Genomic DNA, 22,920 nt, shown 5'->3' with positions numbered 1-22,920 from the left:
GTAAAAAATAAATAAAAGAAAAGCAGCGATTCTTAGCCTGTGGGCCGGCGGACCCCCATGGGTCCCAGTGCTGTCTCAATGCATGGGCACGCCGGGTAGTTGCCCGGGGGCCCCATGACCATAGGGGGGGCCCCATGCAGATCAGAATTTAACACTACTTTTCTGTTAAAGATTTTTTATTCCTGTGAGTGGGTGTGTAGGCAGGTGTTGCGCTGCTTTGCCCGAGGGCCTATAATGCTGTTAAAACGGCCCTGCTGGGTCCGCAGCACATTCTCTGGGGATGTACAGGTTAGAGCGCTTAGCGCTACCCCAAACTGTCTGGAGAAACTGGGCAAGCGGTCTGCAGTAATATTTAACTAAAATGAGTTAATCTACGTCAGTGAGAAAGCTCACGTTCACCTGCCTCGCGTTTTACCTAATCTGCTTCCCTAAGGGTATTTCTATTTGTATCATACTGTGCGTGCTGAGGCCTGGGTTGCTCGGAGGTAGCTCTGAGTCCAGGTGTAGTTCGGTGTTTCTAACAGAACATAATTGAGAGGTTTGGAGTTGAGGCAGAAGGCAGCGCTAGTGTCACACAGCACCTATCAGCACGCCATTAAGGAGTGCAGGGTAATGAAACATCCAATCCTTGATCTCTCTGTAGAGTGCCCAGAGGAATGGTGGAATGTGCCAGTTGTAATTGTGATTATGTGCGCAATTGTTTAAAGAGGTGCAAAGCTGCTGAAATATTTAGAGGGCCAAAGTGTCGGCAGTTGAATGGGTGGTGAAGAGAGTGAGATGCCAGGAATGATGTACAGAAGGAGAGAGTGAAAAGAGGATGCTGATGAAGAAAGCGATGGTGTGTGATGCATGAAAATGGCGGATTGGGAATTATGTTGAGAGTAAAAGACTTGTGGGTCCTTGGTTTCCTGTAGTGATTTAGGAGAGGTCATCGGAAGTCAAAAGATTAGGACCTGTGCCCTGAAGCAATTCACTTACTAGGTGTTTGATTTTAAGGTCTGGCATTAGCCAAAGCGTTTTGATTTTACAAAAAATATGTATTTGTTACACTTACATATAGAGACGTTTCACCAACTCTCTTCATCCATTGGTTTGTTGTTATTTTATTTGCACATTTCTTGTGCATCCTCCAGCATGGGGCTATTTGTATCCCACATCATCAATTCACTAACTTCACTGTGAGTGGCGGGATTCTGCTATTTCACTTGGAGCACGTCTGCACTCAAAGTAGTTTACTTTAGTGCCTCAAACTACGAGAATGTGAGCTTTGCGCGACCCCCCCCAAAAATATTTTGCTTATGGTCAATGATTTTTTAAAATATTGCTTGGCTTCCTTAGACCCCTCTCCCCACTAATAACTGTTTATAAAAAGCATAACAAAGCCACACAAGTCTGGCAGGCAACGCCAGACTTACTGGCTTTGCCAGTGCTTGTTATTTTAGCAAGGAAGTTTTTCCTTTACAATTGTGTCCGTTTAAAGCTCATAACCATATGGTTCCGATCTAGCAAGGAAGATAGAATTAGACCAGACCCAATACTTTTACTAGTTCTGCACAACTTTGCACTATTGTTGGGCCATTTTGCTCTAGTGCCAGGCAATTTCGCCCTGACGTTGAACGGTCATGTGCATCAACCCACTCATACAACATCTACTTTTTGCAATGGTTGTTGGGCTTAATATATCTCCAGAACTACACTCCCCCGCGGCAAAATTGGCAATAAAAGGTGCAAAGTGGGCAAGTGCTGCTGCAGGTTAATTTACGGGCCCTTAATGTTAAAGCACGGTTCATCATTAAGTTAATTTACAGATTAAAGCGGATTTAGAGTGTAATGGGTGTTTAGAATTTAAAGGCGATTTAGAGCTTAACACAAATGAGAATTGGCTAATGAATTTATTTGCACAAAACGACTCCCTAAGTCTCCAGTACTGAGCACGGGTTTCGACACAAGGTTGCCGGGGAGGACTGCAGAGTGGGGTGCAGCCTTTTACCACCCCCACACTTTTGTATCCAGCCTGGCTGTATCCTTTCGAGCGCACACTGACAGCCACAGCAGATCAGTCCGCAAAGGTCTCCACTTAATCTTGTTAAGTGCTTAATTGTCTTGTTAGACACGCTGACATGGACACGACGCGCCCTATCACAACAATTATTTGCTTACTGTGGTCATTAACTGGCTTGTCTGTTTTCTAAGGCCTCCTGTATACTCCATAACAAGATCTGGTCCAGACTGCCCCACTCATCAGTAGCAGGCCAGTGTGGAACCAGTACAAGGGACAGTGATGCGTATCTTGCCAGCGTATGCCTTGTGTGGTGGCGTAACAAAACTTGAGAGGGCCCCCTGCAAAGTGCATGCAGGGAGGCCCCCATGCTCTGTACCCTGTCAGAAGCTCTCAGCCCTGCCAGTGCCAGAGGGGGTCCTGGAGCAAGGGCCTCCTTCAGTGCCAGGGCTTTTGTTACACCACTGGCCGTGTGTTGTTTTGCGGCAAAGCTCATTGGGTTACACTGCAATTGCTCTACGCCTGCCATGATCTTTCCAGAGTTAATAACATTTCTATCGATGCTTAATTTGAGCCAGTGGTATCCGGTGCTCGGCACCTGCACTTAATTGTCAAGACCGGCACCTATGACAGCTGCCACATGGTGGTGCTGTTTGTGTGATTTAGAGATAAGCAGAGCAACAGTTCTTTTATTGAGTCAATATACATTAAAAACAGTGAATACTTGCTGCCCAAGACGTTCTTATAGCTTTGGGAGCCTTGAACAGTCTGAATTGTCCCACTTCTAGCAGTGTGCTGATTAGTAGTTGTGTAGGTACTGGGATAGCAGCGCTGACAGGTGCAGTGAGTGGTGAAGCTGCAGTGGTCTCCTGACGAGGGCCCCAGCACTTATTGTTTTACTGATAAGCACTGATTCCTACCATTTTATTAGATTACAAATAATGTTATGCATGGTCTAATTTTTGTTTTCAATTTGCAGTTCTGGCCTTAGCCAATGCCTTTTTGTGTGTGTTTTTTAAAATAGAAAAATATATACCATCCATACTTACTGGGTCTTTCAACCAGCCCTTTTTAACCTTTTTGTTCTGCTCTAGTGCCATTCACATTTTGCTTTTGCCCACTTAAGGTATTCACCTACCTGGATTCTGCACTTCAATGGTGTACCTATCCACACAATGCAGTAGTCCTATACAATGTGTGATTTTATATAGAACAATATATATTGACTTATAGACACTGTTTGTTTCACACAATGTGTGCCTTCTTAAAAAAAAACACAAACAAATACGCATTGATAAAGCCAAAAGGTCAACAGCCAACACCAGATCTATTGGCTTTGCCAGTGCTTGTTTTAGAAACGCATTTGATTTGTCCTATTGAGCAGGCAGAACTCGCTGTAGAACAAATGGGGTAATAATTAGCATATGCAGTGCACCCATACGCCACAGGAAATTATGTAATAGGAAGTTGTGTCGCAACCATGTAATGGCTATGAGTGTAATGAATTTGTATCTGTTTTCCAACTGGTATCGCACATATCCACCTAGGGTGTTTTCAGACAAGTCACCCAGATAGGCATGTGTCCATACGTCCCACATACGTTTTTTTCCCTTGTGTTTCATTTTTTTGGATCCTACCCCTGCATTCCTTTATACACTTACGGGTTAAGCAATCTTTCCTTAGATTGGCATGGGAACACAAGTTTGCATTCCATCCTAACTCAGCCTTCCACAGTGGCGTAGCAAAGAGGGCCGGAGGGGGCGGTCCGCCCCAGGCGGCATGAGTCTTACCTGATGTAGTAGCAGGGCGGGCGGCGTCTCCTCCGCTCCCACACTCGGCCGCAGTGAGCGGCAAATGCCAGAGCTGCCGCATGCGGCCTAAGGCCTAGCTACGCCACTGGCCTTCCATGCTTCAGAGTCCATGAAATAAGTTCCAGAGTGGATTCAACAATACAAAGAGCATACTAAAATATTTTATGTAAAGTGCTTTGGAAGAAAGTGCTGTCTGTATTACACAGTATTGTTGTCAAAGGGAGTGACATTCTCAAGACAGTACAGTGTTACTATTTCCTGCTGGCGCAAAAGCACCTCCCTCATCCCATTAGAGAGAACCTCTCAACTTGAGGTCTGAATGCTACCCTGAAAAGGCAAATGATGGTGGTGAAAGAAGCCATCCTTCAATGTCGTTCACCAAGATGTGTAGTCAGCCATTGGATGTTGAAAAAGTACCTGGTGATGCCACAGTGAAAGTATATGCAATGGCATATAACAATTGCAGATGACATTGGTCATATCAAATGAATGCCACTTTGTGGCTCCTAACAAAGAGGTCCATGACAGGGCACCTTGTCCTTTGGATAAAGTAGGAAGCGCCTATAACTGCGTCACCCCGTCACTTATGGCCAGCTGTTGAGAGTGGTTTTTACTGTTTCCCTATTTCTATACTGAATCTTAATTCCACGGCTTTGAGAGGTAGGGATCTGGGGGCGGATTACAAGCTGTAGGAGTGAATACGCACATCAGTAATTGTAGCAGCGATCTCTGCTTTGCACCACATTACATTTTCTGCACACAATTTGCTAGTACTCCAAAGGTCTTTGTGCATTGCTGCAGTTGCTGTTGATAGCTAAAATATGAAGATAGCATATAATCAGGCCATGGTATTTCAGACATATTTTTAAATAGGCTACACTCATCTTGGTTTGGTAGGGCCGGAGAGGGAATGAGTTGTGGTAATAAGTGAAGAGCACAGTAAAATCCCTGAAAAAGGAAAGCAATTTTTTGTTAATTGATTGGCTGACTAAATGATGAATTCATGTGAAAGGATACCATTTGGTAGTCATCTGAGGGATATGCAAAGTTTGTAGAGGTTAGGTACATTTTCACAGAGTTTTTATGCTGTGCTTGTGTTCAGTTTCGGCTGTAGTCTAGTCTGTTCAAGCCTTCTTCAGGGTCTCCTTGCACTACCCAATGCATTTCTTACTCCTGTGAGAAGCAAAAGGCATGGCTCGTGCGAAGGAAATCCTAGCAGGGCCTGCAGTGGACGGGTGGGAGGTGTACTCTGATAGTAGCACCTTTGATCACATCCTGACATGTCTCCCTTTATTGCTCCAGATAATTTCAAAAGCTACAGAAATATTGAATGGTGCTGGGATGCCGATCTACATAGATTAATTAGCAGCACTTTATTAGCCTTGGATGGAAAACTATAACAAATTAAAAATCTAATAACTTTAAAACCGAAATAGATATTTAAAATTAGAGCTCAGATATGAAAGTATTTTTTTCAGAAGTTAGTAACATTTCAAGTACTATATTTGTAGCCGAATCTAATACCTTAATATTGTATAAACAAAATAAAATTTCTATCCTCAAGGGAGGGAGCTGTTGTAGGCTGCACACTGTAAGCCATATATTCCTAAAGCATATTTCTACACCACAGACACCTAGCCTGGTGATCAAACAGGGCTTGTCCTGTGCACTACATCAAAATTGCACCATCCTGGAGATTAATGTTTGATGTCTCCTCGTGCCCTTAAGTGATCTGAAACAATTTGATGCCATTTTCATATTAACAAGGGATCGACAGGGTGGACTGGACCCTAAAGAATTTCAGGCCGGTCCTACATTAACGAGTGACTGAGGGTGAAGGCAGATTAATTTTAAAATACCATGTAGACCATAGCAAATACCAAAATCTGAGAGTCTTAAAAGTTAACAGTCAGGAGGGACACCATAGGCTGATGAACTGTCTTAAAATACTGAAAGAATGTCAAATAAATAAGCACAACATAATGTGGCAAATTTTGTCTCCCATGCGGAATGCCGGAGAACATCTAGGCCTGGGCTAAAATTCCGTTCCGCTCGCGGAAATTGCGATAATTTGACATTTTCACGTTCCGCGGAGAGCACGAAAATGTCAAAATTTCCGCAATCCGCATCTTACCGGAATTTTTTTTCTTGCTCGCGCTGTAAAAAAATACATTCTCGCAGGCGCGCGATCGCCTTACCTGAATCCCCGCGTTCGCCGACAAGTTTTCCCGATCCGGTCACGTTCTCCACGAGATGTTGGAATGTTGGTAGCCATTTGCGCTGTCTCGCGACAGTTTGCGCCCGCATTAACGTCATTTGTCACGCGATCACGTCATTCGTCGCGCGATCACGTCTTGGTGCATGATCGCGAGAGTATGAGATGATTGAGATCTCATGCCCGTGAGCAACCACATGGGTAAGTTGGCGAGCCGCGATCACGCAGAAAATACCGCGAACGGGCGGGAAAAAAACTTCCGCGTCTTCGCGATATTTCTGCGTGTTTGCGGAGATTTTTAACATTTTCGCGATAGTTTGCGAAAGTGAATTTCGCAAATTCCGCCCACCCCTAAGAACAACCCAAAATCCCACCCTATTCATACTCTTCTTTCAGTCTGAACACTTGTGAGAATAAGACCACTCTGAGTATTAACACCTATACAATCTCCTCCCATGACCACACCAGAGTGCATTTGTTGGTAGATGGGCAGCAGAAGACAGTAAGACAGTACGCAGCTCTGATATCTTCTCCAGTTTTCCGGCTACTGCTAATTTCATGGCCCAACAAGCATTGGCAAAGACACCAACAAGTCTGGCTTCGCAAGCCTCTAAATATTTTGGGGGGGGTTCAGGCATATGTATTAAGCATTAATGATTGAAATCTAATAAAAGTAAAAAATGCTGCTGAATAAAATTGGCATGCAAACAAAAATAAGTTACTAATGACCCATCACAAAAAATAAATAAAAGAAACATGGAATGAAAACATAGATTGGCCCAACAGCCTCGGTACTGAAGTACAATACCTTTAAGCAGATATGGACATGTGCACCAGCAAACACCATCTCAAGAGAGACAATGGCTGAAGTGGGCTGGCCCGTTGCCCCATGCTGTCTGCTGTGGTATGAGGAGCCAAATGTGAAAGACACTTGAACAAACCAGTGAATGAAGAGGGCTGCCTCAAAATCCCTATACGTATATATGTTTATGTATGTATTTTTATCATGTTTATTTTTATTGCATGGTTATAGTGCAACAGCTTAAACTTTCTGTAGGACAGACCTAAAAAAAAGAGATGCCACTCTCAGATACCTTGCAGCTCCAATGTACGCCCTCAGATGGACTTGGGAGATACTTACCATGAATGTATAATATCCTGCCCAATGGTCTACCTTAGAATTACAACAGGTATATTTCTGTAATGAGACTATGGGGCCGATTACGATGTAGCTGTAAAGGCTCTGACCCTCGGTTGGAGCCTTTACAGCCACATCGTCATAGGCCGGTCTGTTTACTTTCAACTGCCTCATTACAATGGAGGTGGTCTTAAAGTACACCTGCTGATCATTATGGCTGGCTTCTGACGGGCTCGGAGAGTCAATCATCCAGTCGGAAGGTGGCCTGGGATCTCAAGGGCGGGCATTTCTGCCCTTGAAATTACAATGTGAGGTTTCGGCAGCCTTTCCGTGGCGGCCTTTCCGACACGGAAAGGCTGTCAGAACTCGACTTTGGGGAAGCCCAGCAGGGCCCCCTTGGGTGCACGGCCTCCCGTTTGAGGCCGCCCCCTAGTTGATCCCTGCACCCCGTGGCAGGCACCACGGGGTGCAGGGATGAGCTGAACCTCCTATTTTTCAATAGGAGCATGCATTCAGGCCGGTTTATGGCCGGAATGCATGCTCCCATAGAAAAATTTAGGAATGCGACTGAACAGTGTTCAGTCAAATCCTAATTGGGCGGTTGAGACCGCCGACTGGGTGTCTGTCTGTCCCATGACCAATGCGGTGTCGGGCAGAAGTGATTCTGCCCGACCTCGTAATGACCCCCTAAATCTCACTGTGCCGATTTAACCATATGTGCTTATGTCTATGGGGATCCTGAAGCATGGTTTCAAAGTCAACATGTACTGAGATTTGTTTCTTAAATGAGGTCTTGTATGTATGTGAAGAATCCTTACGGTTTTTTAAAAAAAGTATTACAATGAAATCTTAAACTCTTGCACCATGTATCATTCTCGCAGTCAGAAATATGCTTCATTTGGGAATTTTTCAAATCAATAGGTGAACGATCAATATGGGGCATAAGTGTTCAGAATTTATTGAACTTGGTGCGGCAAGTGTGTGAATGATCTCACGGTGCACGTGCATGGAATACATTTTCCTTTAGAAGACATTTTTGTACTTATAAAGAACTAAATAATCTCACATGAGGCGTGCATTTTTCCAATACCTTCTCTCTTGCATGTAATCACCTACCAGCTTTTTTCCCATATGGATTGATAAGCTCGCAGGCACAACATTGTTTATTTCCAACCTACAGTGAAGCATTTTATGTTTTTTGTTTTGTCAATTTCTATGACTGCAGGGAGACACACTTTTTTGTATTTGAAAAGAAACTTTTTGCATTGGTATTCTCTTGAAACATATGTTACCCCCTTCTTACTTTTCTCTTAATCGTGAAGCTAAAATTCAAACATTAAATTCATGCAACTCAAATTCTTCCATTTCATGAAGTAACCTACTTAAATGTGTGCATCCCTCAGAAATATCATTCAAGCAAAAATATAACCAAAGATTACAGTATTGTGAATTTTATAAACACTGTACATTGAGTATCAAGTGTGGGAACATTTGGAATCAGGTTACAATAAAGACGGATGTAATAAATTATTATGCGTTGTGTTTTTTGAGCATAAGAGAATAAGGCCGACAAGGGGGAGCCCTTTGGAATGAGGAAGAACAATGGGACAGATGATGAGGAAAGGATAGACATTTTTCAGAGTTTTTCATATGGTTGTGTACAGATTTAAAGCCATTAACTGAGGATTGTGAAGGGTATATTCAAGCATCAAAGTGAACCAGATGTTGCCTCCTTGACAATAAAGGTAAATAAAAGGCAAGTGAAGAAAAACATGCTTTAAAACTTTCATAGTACTCTCAGATATAATAAATGTTACAATACAGATTTGACGTGCATTCTTGGATATCATGAATAGCAGAGGTAACTAAAAATGTGCACTGTACCATCCTCTCTAATTCCAGGCCCTGTTGCGCAAGCTGTAGAAAACATGAATCACCCTAACATGTTTATTACGTCGAGGGGGCTGTAATTTAGATTATCTATTATAAATACTCAAATCTCTAAAGATCAGAGTCTATTTCACTTTTTAGGTCTGGCTTAACAGTTCTCTTTTCTGAATGACATTTTGTTACCAATTCTTTATAATATACATAGTGTAGGCTTTGGATCCACCGCGAGGAGTATCTCCCGTTTGACCCTATGCTATTGGCTATTTTGTGTATCATTACGCCTCAAGCAAGTGCTTGCATTGGAATTCGTGAGGGACTATTTTACATCTGAAAGTGCACTCAATCATCAATCTTGTCATATTCAATTCTGTAGCTCCTCTATGCATTCAATACAGAAAGCAGTCCTTATTGCTGCTTTGCGTCCCACCACTGGAAAAGCCAATCTAACAGGCATTGATATAATAAACTGCATTTGTGTGTGCAACTCACAAAACAGAATTTCTGAATTCCAATTTGTACATGCATTAAAACGTTAAAGCCTGACCGATTGCCTTTGCCAGTGCTTGCTTAGTTCAGTTTTTTTATTATTGATTTTTTTTATTCAGGCGCTGTTGCAGATTCATTGTATTAAATGAGCAATAACTGTATGCTAAAATACGCTTTACTTGATTTCACCTGAGAAGCACATATTTTTTCTTTTTTTATCAAAATTAATCCTATTTAATGCATGTATCTTTTAATAGCATGCCGAACAGGGAAAATGGGATAATAATTTGACTTATGTCAGTTGGTAATGAGACACACACATAATAATGGAGCTGAGCAGGAAAACAAAATGAGAGATAATTTTATTTACTGTATAATCAATAGACCTCTTCACCAGGGATCTTTTCACATAATGTATAGTGCCTGTGGCAGAAATCCTTAATTGGGCCCATTGGAAGACGATGCAATTGAATTAAAAGCGTTTTTGCATATTTAGAAACAAGCCAGATATTTTTTTTAAAAAAGAGCTTATTCTAACCGGATTCATGTCTGGCAGTAGGCCTTTTAAATGCTCTTGTCAATATAATGTATGGAGAGAAGGTAAACACTGTGGGTGGGCTTCATGTATGGGGAATTGGCATAGGGCTGTGCCGCAAGCCTCTTGCTACGCTGCCCTAAACCAATTTGAAAGGGCAGGATTGCCCTGAATAAATGAAATATGGTGCATTCCTGTATTTTCTCCTTGCCCTGGCGCCCAATTTTCTGCCTAGCGCCAATGCAGGTTCCCTTGCACCATGGTGCAATGGTGTTTGCGTTGCATACAGGATTGTTTTGTGTAGAAAAGTGTACCTTCCTGCGCAAAAACAATCCAGAGAGGTGTTTTCCTCTTTCTATGTGTGTTGCAGAATACATCACACATGAAAAGAGTAAAAAACTAAGAGAAATTAAAATATTTCACCTCGTTACGCCTGCTCTGAAGAGGCATAAGGTTTTGGCGCTGCCCCAGTTTTACGTGATTAATTAAATCTGGGCCAGGGTCACAATCCATGGATGTTGCGTGGTAGAATCCACCGCAACGCCCATGGAATAACGTCCTGGTGCAGAGTAAGGCAACACAGCGACTTGCACGGCTTTGTCTTACTCCTTATCGATGAGGCCACGCAAAGCCACACAAAGTGGCTTTGCGTGGCCTCATAGATATGGTTTGGAGGTTTGTGCCGCTGGATCCTCAGAAAAAGTGATGCTTTGGCAGTGCAAGCTTCTCATAAATAAGCCCCTATGTCCGGGATGTTCCAAACAATATCATCGTTTCTACAAGGACCTTAAAAAGCTTAAAAACTGTGAAATTAACTCTAATTAAACTGTCATTTATCCAGAGTTCACGTGGATATGTGATTGCAAGGTTGCTTGGCGTTTTTAGATGATAAAATGTTCTCGAAAGCACAAAAGAGTGAGGAGATTGAGGCTAAAAATGCCATGATAACTGTACAAACTAAATCACGATTGTGATGAGTATACACCGCAGCAGCTAGCTTAGGCCATCGGTTGTGATGCCATTACAGGTTGCTTACAGCCAACCAGGACAATTACACGACAAACTGTACCATATACCTAGATGACACCGAAATATCAACAGGAGACATGGGTGCAGGGCGAGGCGCCAGCTGACATCTTCAGTCACCTGTGGCCATGCCGATGTGGCCGATGTAGCCAATGTATAAAAGAGCTACGGGGGTACACCTGAATGTGAGTGCACATCTGTGCTCACTGCTCAGACCTCCTCCCTTCCGCAGGTACTTCTTGTGGATCGGGACCTGTGGACATTCAAGCTGCGGCTTCACATTTAGAAGAGGGAAATGGGTGCAAACTACAGTATGACCTCAGCCTCATGAATCTGGACTATTATTTCCTATGGTAACTACATGCACATTGAAACTTCTATGATCTTTTGACACACTGTTTATACAACCATTGCACTCAAGCATGAACTTTGAGATAGCCATTCACCAAAATTCACCCACTTGTGTGAGTCCTCGCAAAACCGGTCATTCCCACAAATTCAGGAAGTTGGTTGCTTGCCTGAATCAGTTCACCAATGGGATTTCTCCTACTTGTAAGTAAAGCCAGTGGCATAAACAGGTTCCTTTAGCATGGTTATAGTAAACAAAATAAAGGTAAGTTCAAAAGTCTGAGTAGTTAGCCCATTACAGCCCAATGCTCGTTTTAGGTGCCATCAGTCAATTTTTTCCTGGTTGTTAGAACATTGGATTTGTGCTACTATAGCCGACTGCATTTTGCTTCGTTTTTTAATTGCAGTGTCCGCTATCATTCTGTGTTTGAGTAGCCCCTTGGCATCAGGTCAGTCAACTCATGGGTTTAATTTCTCAGGCCACACCACTAAAAGGCATTGGCAGTAGAAATGTATTTGTTATTTGGCAAGTGCACAATCTTGGTACTTTCTCAGATCATAATGTTTTAGATGGAGGATCTCGCTACTCACTTAACTAATGCATCCACTTTAGGGATCTGTATTTGGACTCTTGGTTGCAGGTTATAACTCTACAGGGCCTCCCTCACACATTCATTCTTCTGGGCTCGATGAACTGAGTAATATTGAGTTGTGTAACAATAAAGATCTGTTATCTGTGAATAGTGCTGAGATATCCTGTGTTGTTCAAATATGCCTTTTAATGTGAATGAGAGCCAAGTTGTCATCTAAACATGCCTTTCATGGGGAATTAGACACATATTTTAAGGAAAGGTACACATTTATTGTGAAATATTCAGGTATCTTAGCCACCAACAGTGGTTCAGGAAGGTAGCATCTTTTATTATCCAACTAACTATTTGCAGTTTTCCGGTCAGCACCCAATGGTTCTTTTGAGAGCCACTTATACATATACACGGCGGCTGCCCGTTACAGAATACCTCAAGCTTATTTCTCATAAATAGCTAAATGCTAATTAACTTGCGGGGCGGAACTGCCGAATTATCATGTGAGAATATGTTAACTAGAAAAACAAGACAGCCCATCAAGTGAATAGCCTTTTTTATGAAGCCCGAGAGGCGCTTTCACAGCGAGGACCAGAATCGGTGAAGAAAGACTTCCCCTGCATCCAAATGTGTGAGCCAGAATTGGGCATCTGTTGTTTTGCAGCTGCCAAGGTCACACCAGCTGGATCCGAGAGAGAAGTAGTAGAAATGGCAATAAAGTTCATTTTACCAGCAGTAGGCCGACAGAGCGCCAAGCAGGCACTTCATTGATATGCCAACGTGTGTTGGGAGGGCGGTCGATAATTCAACACGAGGAGTTACACTAAAGGCATTTTTGAAAAGCAAAGACACATAGCGAATTTCTTCTGTGGAATCTTCTAAAATAGTATGGTTCGAGGCAGGTGTCTATTATTATAATTAGAAAATATTCAGGTGGGTCTCAGCTGCAATACTTTTTAGCAGATAAACAGGGCAATAATGAAAAGCATGTTATAGGGCTATATGCGCAAGCTAAACCATCACTGCTAATATGGTGTGCCCTTGCACAAAGTCAAGTGACAGTCTGTTAGTCCCCCACAGCTCACAGCCAAGGTCTTTCAAAGAGTATTCAACCATTTTGACCCCATGTCATGTACGTTCTGGTATACTTTATAGAAAATAATGTTGATAAAAGTATTGCATTAGCAGTGACCTTTAGGGGCCTGATCTGCTACATTTTTTTGTTGTATCTCGATTTTAATTTATCACGGGGTTGGCTGTATCACATGAACAGATTTGAGTCCAGGGTGATTTGAGTTTCTTGGCTGTGAAAGCTTTTGTGAGAAATTCTGTAAAACTGTATCTATTGAAAAAACACGTCTACATGGTACAGAATTCTGTTAAGGTCAAACATTGCAAAAATGTCTGCTATGTCCCATATTCCTATTGGGATGTTGGAGATGAAATATTTACCACACCTCTAAATTTTGATCGCATTGGGTGAAGTATTTACTGGGTTAAATAAGTACCTCGTATTCCGAGTTTTCTCGCAAAAAAATGGGGCATTATTTGGTATTTGCTATACAAAATTATCATTTATTGGCGTGTTCAGGCTTGGAACTCACTACAGCAGCAGGATACCCGTGCGGGTGGTAGCGCACTCTGCCATAGGCTTAACGTAACATGGCGTTTTTCCATAGTGAATTAAGTAGGGTGTGATAATCACAACAGTAGGTGTCCCGATTGTAACATACGTTTAATATCGACTTACAGAGGCCTTCGACATAAAGATACTGCTGGCACCTTTTACTGCTGGTGTGTTGAAATAATGAAAACCACAAATATGTTTTTATGATATAAACAGCAGATGCCATTGATAAACTCAAAAATACAAATTTAAATACAGCTTATACAAAACGTTTCATATAATATTTCACCCTAAAAAGTTGAACATTTCATCTTTCTTTCCTTATTAATAAAATAAGCCTGGCCACCTCCAGAGCACAGCCTGACGTGAGTTTACCAATTGCATCTGTAGCGGCAGAAGAGGAAGGTGGTGGAAATGAAGAATGTTGTAGAAACGAGCATTGCCAAAGCCAAAAGGCCTCGCTCTTATGAGGAAATGCATCCAAACAGGAATACAAAAATCATGCTTGCATGCAGGATCATATTAAAGGCAGAATTCTTGGCCTTTTTCAAATCCCTCTTACTCCAAATAGGGGGTTTGTTTTGAAAGTTGTACATACCCTGTGCAGGAGCTTTTTCTGCAGGAATATGATTCTGACTTCACGCATGACTGAGCTATTGATCCCTTTGTACGTGATATCTGCATACCCATAGTCCTTTGCAACTCACCATTATATTCTTGTGGTGTATGAAAACGCACATGTCCTGTGTATGTAGGGGAAAGTACAAAACCAGATACTAATAATCACATATCAGTTAAAGAGCTTTTGTCAAGTAACTCGAGGTGAACTTGGAAGTGAGTCCAGTGACATGCCTCACAATCAGGACAGACACTGGTGAGGGGCATGGAGCTGTGTATGGGAGAAGAGCTCCAGGGATGGGGGAGGAGGAGGAGTGAACCGGGCAGAGCGCCTGCTGCTGGTCAAGGGTAAGACAAGAGAGGGCATTGGAGAAGAGAAGGACTCAGACTGGAGCATTTAAAAAAGGCTTCTGCAGTGAAAAAAGGGAACAAACATTCCTGTTGGAATACCACGCATGTGTGACATAAACACTTTAATATGTGAGTGTAATTTGTATGTATGTAATTTTCCGTCATGCATTACAATGTACGCAGAACATATAAATCAGAATGCTACATGCATGAGGTGAGAGGGAAGAGCTCCTCAGGGTGGAGACAAAGCCCACAGTATGTATATTTGAACAGTTTGGAGATTGTTCATTCCTATAGGGGTCGGAATTAGTCCTCATTCTGATTCTTAGACCCAGGAAACGTGATGGTATTTATTCGACAGATTAAAGAAACTGGTGTCCATGGCAACAAAAGAGAATCCATCTAGTAGCTAATAATGATATGTGATTGGAAACCTGCTGTTCACCTTTGACCTCTTTTCGCCCTGGAAGGCTTAGGTTGCTTAACAAGTCACCAACGTTTCTGGTAGAAAGTTCCAATGACTGTGATTTAGTTTGCTGCACTGTGGACATTCCCACATGTCAGGGCTAGGATGGGAACCCAAAGCAGCCCTGGCAATTTTGGCGGGCGAGCCCCCCTGCTGCTTTTGCTATTGGGGGTGATATACCTGCACCGCTGCAAAACCGGCCCCCAGTAAACCCCCCCCCAGCTGCAAAATTGCCCCCCCCCCCCCCCAGCCATCCGCAAAAAAGCGCCTGATGCCTGCTACGGCCAGTTCGGCCCTGCCACTTGTGCACATGTGCTGCTTCTGAGAATAATCCAGTGATTTACCAACCCGTTGATTTGCTTCTCCTTTGCAGTGTACCTGGGCTCCTGCGAACAGTAGATCGAGGGCACCTATGACCTTGACAGCAATGGAAGACGCATCTCAAAGCTGACAAGAGTGTTGACATATTTGTGAAACACACAGAACATTAAATTCTTCCAAAAGTCTTAGCCTCTTTCCAGCCCATCATTTCTTCTACCCTCTTTGTCATTCCAGACATTGTCCAGCGTTATGCAAATCAGACTTGGTCTTTCTCCAATAGGAAAAGTCCAGCCCAAACTACCAGGCCAATGCCTGCTGAATGCAAAACACAAGTCCCTGAAACTGGTTTTAAGCTTGTCGGGTCTCATCAGTGAGGTGTAGTTTGAGTGCTGTGGCATAGCAAGGAATGGACCCACATATGGGCATAGCTATCACCCTTCCAGCATCGCACTAAAGCACAATGATATTTGGAAACCCAATATGCTTGCAAGAGTCTCAGTCTCAGCGAATCACTCCAGTCATATTCAATTTCATCTTTGTTTTTTGCCCTTTATATAATTTCATAAAAACACCAGTCTTATGCAAATCGGAATTTCCTTCTCCAGTAGCAACAGTTCAGTAGGAATAATCAGTCTCCTGTGAGCAGGTACACAAGCCACCGCAGAATGACATCACCCCAGAGTTGCAGTTATGTGGCACAGTGAGCAGAGGACCCACGTTTAGGCATTCCCCTTGCACTTAGGACCTTACACAGAAACACAAAGGTGATGTATGGAATGCTTGCAAAAATCTCAGCCATTGTGAAAATGATTGTGGCTGTCACTCCAGTCTTGTTGGTTTCTTTATGCATTATGCCATGTCAGACTGCCACCAGCCTTCTGCATATCAGATTTCGTCTTGCTTCAATAGGAACAGTTCAGACACAAGTTCAAGGCCCTGTTCTCTGTCAGCTGGAGCACAAGCAGACTCACACTGGTTCCATCCTTGTTGGACATCATGAGTTAGGAGCAGCTTGGATCTTGTTTCACTGCTAACCTGGGAGGCATGTCTTGGCATATGTATTGCACTTAGGAAATTGAATTGAATCAAATGTGATAGGATGAAGGCTTCAAAAGACACACTCACTAGCAATTGCTCGAGCTGCACTCCAGTCCATTACTGTGCCCTCTGCGTCACTACAGAGAGTGACCATCCTTATTCAAAGCAGACAACATCCTGCTCAAATAGCAACAGTTCCGGAAGTGACGAGTGGAGTTGCATATAAGGCTTAATTTGGATATGTGGTTGTAAGGTGGCTTAGCATTTTTAGAAGAGAGAATTTTCTGGAAAGCACAAAAGAGGGAGAAAAATTAGGTTAAAAATGCTTTGATAACTTCTGCATTCTCACACTCTGAATCACTATTGTGATGAGTATACACCACAGCAAGTTTGTCAACATTTGTTGATGCTATTACAGGTTACTTTCAGCCAACCAGGGCAATTGCACAACAAACTGTACCATGCACACAGACAACCTCAAAATACAAGCAGTAAACGTAGGTGCGGGATGAGGAGCCAGCTGACGTCTTTGGGCACTCGGGAACACGCCAATGCAGCTGATGGCAGCCAATGCATTCCATATGTGCTGATATCGGTTCCTTTCTTTTGGGCGCCTTCAGATGTGGATCCAGAGTTACCCCTCAGTCTTTTGAAGATTTTTTCACAAAAGTTTTCTAGTGTCCCACAAGAAAAGAAATAACCACTTTTGCTCATTGTAGTTCCCAAGAAAGCTCTTCCTTGAAGATGCATTCCACCTAGAGTGGCGCTTCGAACCCCTGAATGCCTTCCCACCGCTGTTTTTCCTGCTCCAAGTGCTGAAGAAGATCAGGAATGACTGGGCCCAAGTCATCCTAGGGGCACCAGTTTAGACCAGGAGAGTGTGTTACCTGGCACTCTTGGGGACGAGCATCTTTCCTACGATCAAGCTGCTGCTTCGGGAAGGTCTTCTGTCATAGCAGCAGGGCATGGTGCTCCACATGGGCCTGAGCAATCTACTTCCCCACGCTTGGAGATTGAGTTGAACTCATTTGACCTTCTTGCTGAAGTAATTGATGCCATCTTGGAAGGGAGGCATTCCTCTACAAATTCTGTGTATGCCAATAATTAGGACAAATTCGTGGTTTGGTGCAGCATCCTTCAGACTGACCCACTGCAAGCCAGGTTCTCTGCCATTTTGTTGTTTGTTTTGTCCCTGCTCCAGCCGAAGCTTGCTTTATCACAGTTGAAGACTACTTGCTGGCTGTGTCAGCTTTTTTGCAGTTGCCAGATCACCCGTTGTGATGAGATTTCTGAAAGGTTTAGAACATTTATTCCCACCAAAGCCCTTTGTGATGCAGCATTGGGATGTAAATTTGGTTCTAGCTATTATAATGTGTATTGCCTTTGAGCCAATGTACAGTTGTCCATTACGTCTCTTGACCCTCAAAATAGCCTCCCTGATTTTCAAAACGTCAGCTTGCCATGTGAGCGAACTTCAGGCACCCTGCACTATGTTCTTCCCAGATAAGCTGGTGCTGAGGACATGAGCTTCTTTTCTACCAGAAGTGGTAAAACTCTTTCAAGTCAGACAGGCAATCGCATTCCTGGCACTCTTTGCTCCACTTCATCTTTCAAAAGAGGAATAGATACTCCATTTTTTGGGCACCGAGAAAGCACAGTTTTTATACTGATCACACCAAAGAACATTGAGGGGACAGTCCGCTCTTTGTGGGGTTTGCTAGTGCAAAGAAATGAATGGCAGTACAGAAGTGGGCCATCTATCAGTGGACTGTGGACTGCATAAAGTTTGCTACACAATGGATAAGAAGCAGCCTCCAGTAGGCCTATGGGGTCCATTCCACCAAAACCAACCGTGCTAGCACTGCATTGGCACGCAGAGAGCCAGTTACGGTTGTTTGTCAAGCAGCTACGTGTATGTCTGTGAATACATTCTCAAAGCACCTCTGCCTTCACAGTCAAGCCCGGCAAGATGGGTATTTTACCTGCTTGGTCCTAAAAGACATTTTAATTTGAGCCAGGTCACAGACCGATTCCCTGAGGAGGTACTACAATGGTATCTATTCAAAAGTTGAGGCACCTGCAGTTACAAATATCCATCGGAACAAGTTTATTACCTTTTGTGATGCTCTTTATGATGGATAATCTACCAGCAGATTCATCACCGATCCTCCCACTTCCCTTTCTGTGAACTAAATCTTTTCCATCTTAAGAGTTTCCAGTGTAGAGAGCTGAACAATGTCATGCCAATTTGTTGGTGGGCTCTTCGTCTGAGAGTGCAACTGCCGAAGAAAGCAACTGACATCAGCGGCACATGAGTGACACTTATCTACGGCTCCGCTCATCACTTTGAGAGCAGAACCGCGTCAGTGCCGAGAAGCACAATACCACCTACCATGGTGGAGGATTACTGCTTTGAAGTTTCCGAATCCAGTCTGATGCCTGGGGAATATTCACTATGGGAGGAATCTGCAGTGATATAGAATATCTACTGGGAAGAGTGTTACTAAAGGCAAGTCATTGGTTCATTAGGTTACTTGTGGACAGGAGCACAGACAACCCCACACTGTTTTCCCTTGATTGGCCTCATAAAACATGAACCTGTGGCACAGGAAGCAAGGGACCCACCTCTGGGTATGCTTGTCAAACTGAGTGTGTCCCACTAAATCACAAAGGTGATATCATATTAGTGTTATCACTCACAAAAGGGAAAATCCAACGCTGGGCCCCTCCTTGTGCTTACATTAAAACATGCTATCCACTGCATGTCCTGGGCCACGATCCACCTTTTGTTGCCCACTAGAAGTCCATTGTGGACAACCCTTAAGGCTGGTTGAGTTCCTGTGAGGTGGAAGACAATGCTGGGTAGTCTAACACCTATGTGAGGGGTTCACATGATAAACTCTCTCACGATCAGTACCCAATTTAATTGGGACTAAATTCTGCGGGTGCTTAGTGATTTTTTTATTCGTTATTATTTAATTTGAATTGTTTATATACTACCATATGTCACTTAGAATCAGCATTAGAGAGTTGGAAGAGCTAGAGCATAATATTAAGGCAGAGAATGATGAGAAGGTTGTGACAAAAAATGGGTGACTGTGCTCAAATGGGGGAAAATGATGACTTGTAGTGAAGTCAGATAGGTACAGAAGAGTGAGGTCAAACAAAAATTATTTATGCTGTCCAAGAAAAAACTGTTTCATTGACATCATAAATAATTCTGTCTCATTGGGGCATTCAACATTTCAGGAAATTTTCTTCTGGAATCCTGGTAGAGTTGATGAGTTGTACCTTTTTTGTTTGCAAGGAAAATCACTTAGGCCACCCTTTGTAAGCTTGACATTGTAGCAAGGTTATGGTAGTGGTGGACTTCGATATGTAAATTGGTGGATCTGTTTCATAAGGGTATGGGAAAGTCCAGAGCATTTTAAAGGCAACCCTAATAGTGATTGGGTGTCACTGTAGGTTTTTCAGATATCATGTGATGTTGGATCTCATGTTGATTAGTTGGAAAGTGTGTTGTCTTTTCCTGCCCAAACTGTACTTTGTTAGTGAACATTTATAGTATGCCTATATTAGGGACTGTGCTATATTCCTGGTTTTCACCTTAAATAGGTTCTTCCAATATTAGAATGAAAGGTAATCAGCAACTTATTTTTTCAAGATAAAGTAGGCAACACATAGTCCTAATAATTTACTTTGCTTGTGGGATAGTTGGCAGATTGATGTTGAACATAATGGCTCAATTTTTGTCCTTTGAGATAAGAATAGAAAGATAGTCAAGGCTGGCAGATCATGAGAATGGGGATATAAATATCCATGACCACAAAAAGCTGAAATTTCTTATTTATGGGACAATGGGACAATGGAGGAAGGACTTTTGTTTTTATCCATTACAAGGCATGCTTTAGGTAGGAAAAAAATCCACAGGCACATTCTGATCTTGTCTTGAGTTTGAAGAATTTGTGAATCTTGTTCTATACATGTGGTAGTAGAAAATATGCTTTAAGCTTACTTCTTCCAAGGTCTCCTATGCTTTTATGGTTTAAATCTTTTTATTGATGTGAAGATTGACAACCACTGCAACCAACTACATCAAAAGGTCGGTGGGGAATAATAAATCATTACTAAAGAAATAGACATGAGAAAGGACAGTGGGAACAGATAGGGAAATCATAATCTCCTTTGCTTTTAAAAGGAGAGCTCACATTTCTGTGTCTTAGGTGCCTCGTCGTTGATCTTAGTTGCTCTATATTTGCAGTTTACTTGCTAAGCTGTATCCACTATCAAGATGCCTCAGTGAATCCAGCAGTTGCTGCTGATGTCTAGAGTAACTCACAGGCCACATATTTGAACCTTAGTAGTGCCTACCATTTCAAGGTTCATATAAAAGTTGGGTAACATTAACAAAAACAAGCATTGTCAAAGCCAGTATTGCTGTCATTGGGAAGTGGGAAGTTATTTTTTGTAATTATTTTGGACCACATGCAGTATGCAAAAAGTGCTTAGCATAGCATGTAAAAAATGTAAAAGCAAAGGAGCGGCCGGCTGCCCATCCACACTCTGGTGTCTCACTGTGCTCCTTTTCAGATGGATATACATATGTGATCAGGCAAAATGCAGTCACTCACAGTGCAAGACAGCCAATGGATAAAGTAGGCTGGGCCATTGCCCTATGCATTATCCTGTGAAGGACGGAGGCAAAGAGATTGACATTTGAACAGACCAATGGATGAAGAGGGCAGCAGAAAGCCACTTTATTTTTGTATATATGTTTGCATTTTTATCATGATTTTTTTTTTAGACCATTAGGATGGAGAGACAGCTAAATATATATCTAGGCTGGACCAAAAAATGCAAAATAATGTGATATTAAGCACCAAATTACTTTTTTTTATCATTATTAAGACTGTTGCATACCCAGCAAGCAACGAAGAAGATCGTTTATTGGAGAAGGAGCTGTTCACAGTGAGGAAGGAAAGGGCCTCACCGCTCACTAAGATCCAGACAGATTTTGTCAACAGGTAGTTTTTTCTTTCACTAAAAACGAATAGATCTTTCTGTATGTCCAACAAGGTAAACTCCATTCTGTCATCTAATTGGAAGCAATTTTCTCTTACATCCTGGGGTTTGTTACGTGTATGCTAGCTTAGCACTAAATGGATATCAAAAAAGGTCTCCTGCTAATAAACGACTTCAGTTTTTCAGGGAAGGTCTTGATGTTCTTGAGTTGTGGTTCTAGATGATGCATGTGAAACATGGGATGCACATAACAATGTGCTTGTCTCTGTAGCTTTACAGTAACAGGGGGAGTTACTTGGATAGGGAAATTTGTGTCCTGATCTTCTGCACAAAAGTCAGAAGTGGTAATAGGTTCAAGGTCACAACTGAAAGTCAGGGAGAAGTCACCAACAAAATATTTTAGTTTTTGGGGTGCCTATTCTGCCACATTTCACATAGCATAATGGCAGTGACTGCTCCCAGTGGCATAACGATAATTAAGGGGGCCCCCCAGCAAGGTACGTGGAGGGGCCCCTCCAGACCGTATCAGGAGCTCTCCCGTTGAAGTGCTGTGCTGAGGGGGCCCCCTGGAACTTGAGGGCCCCCCGCAATGTGGGGGCTGCGGGGGCCTTTGTTACGCCCCTGGCTGCTCCTCCGGTATGGCGTAGGAGCGTCGCTCCACTGGTTTGCAGCAGTGTGGATAAAGGAAAAATAAAATGATAATAACTGGTTTTTACTATCATTTTTATTTGTTCCTGCTGTGGCAGTTTTGTGGACGGCGCGGGCTGTCCTGCTCTCAGAGCAGGGAGAGGAGTGGTGGCACTATGTAAGCGCGCATGAATGTTTGGCCGCCCATCTTGGGCCGGACAAACAGTCATGCGCACTTTGCATCTTCTCCACGCAGGCTGCATTACAGCCTGGTTGGAGCACATGCCCAGGCTCCCAGTCCCTGCCTGAACGCCAAACCACTAGATTAGGCGAGCCTGGGTGCTCTGTTCCTGTTGCGGGAGAGACGACGGTAGAGAGACGTGGTGAGGAGGTACGTTTTTTTTTTCTTGCCAGTCGCCACTGCATAATGAACAAGCTCTGCAAAGTCAACAGGTTTGGTATTTTTATGGTATACTCATACAGACGCACTGACAAAGCCAATGGATTTAACATTTGTATGGTGTATGCATACATGCAACATAAAGGTATGCAAGCACACTGACTTACAAACAATTGTTGCAAACTCCTGCATACATACACCCACCAATGCACAAATGTCATCAAATAGGCATAAATGCAAATAAAGTCAAACCACATGAACTCCATTTCTCCACAGAAATATGCTTGAAAAACCTTCACAATCCTTCATTTAAATGGTGTTGTTTTTCCTGTATCAACATCTTCAAACATCAAACATCTCACGCATATCTTTTAATGTTGTGCGTATACGTATGGCACATACCTAGAAAGAAACGCAA

General features: G+C 42.8%; 1 protein-coding gene across 3 annotated transcripts in view; it reads left to right on the top strand.

Moving 5' to 3' along the window:
* The window catches only part of DPP6 (dipeptidyl peptidase like 6), a 2,129,336-nt gene that overhangs the window by 707,475 nt on the left and 1,398,941 nt on the right, over nucleotides 1-22,920 (top strand). The window lies entirely within an intron of this gene.

Source organism: Triturus cristatus, chromosome 10 (assembly GCF_964204655.1).
Source record: "Triturus cristatus chromosome 10, aTriCri1.1, whole genome shotgun sequence".
NCBI lineage: Eukaryota > Metazoa > Chordata > Amphibia > Caudata > Salamandridae > Triturus > Triturus cristatus.
The sequence above is the reverse complement of the archived record's forward strand: the minus strand, read 5'-3'. Positions and strand labels throughout refer to the sequence as shown.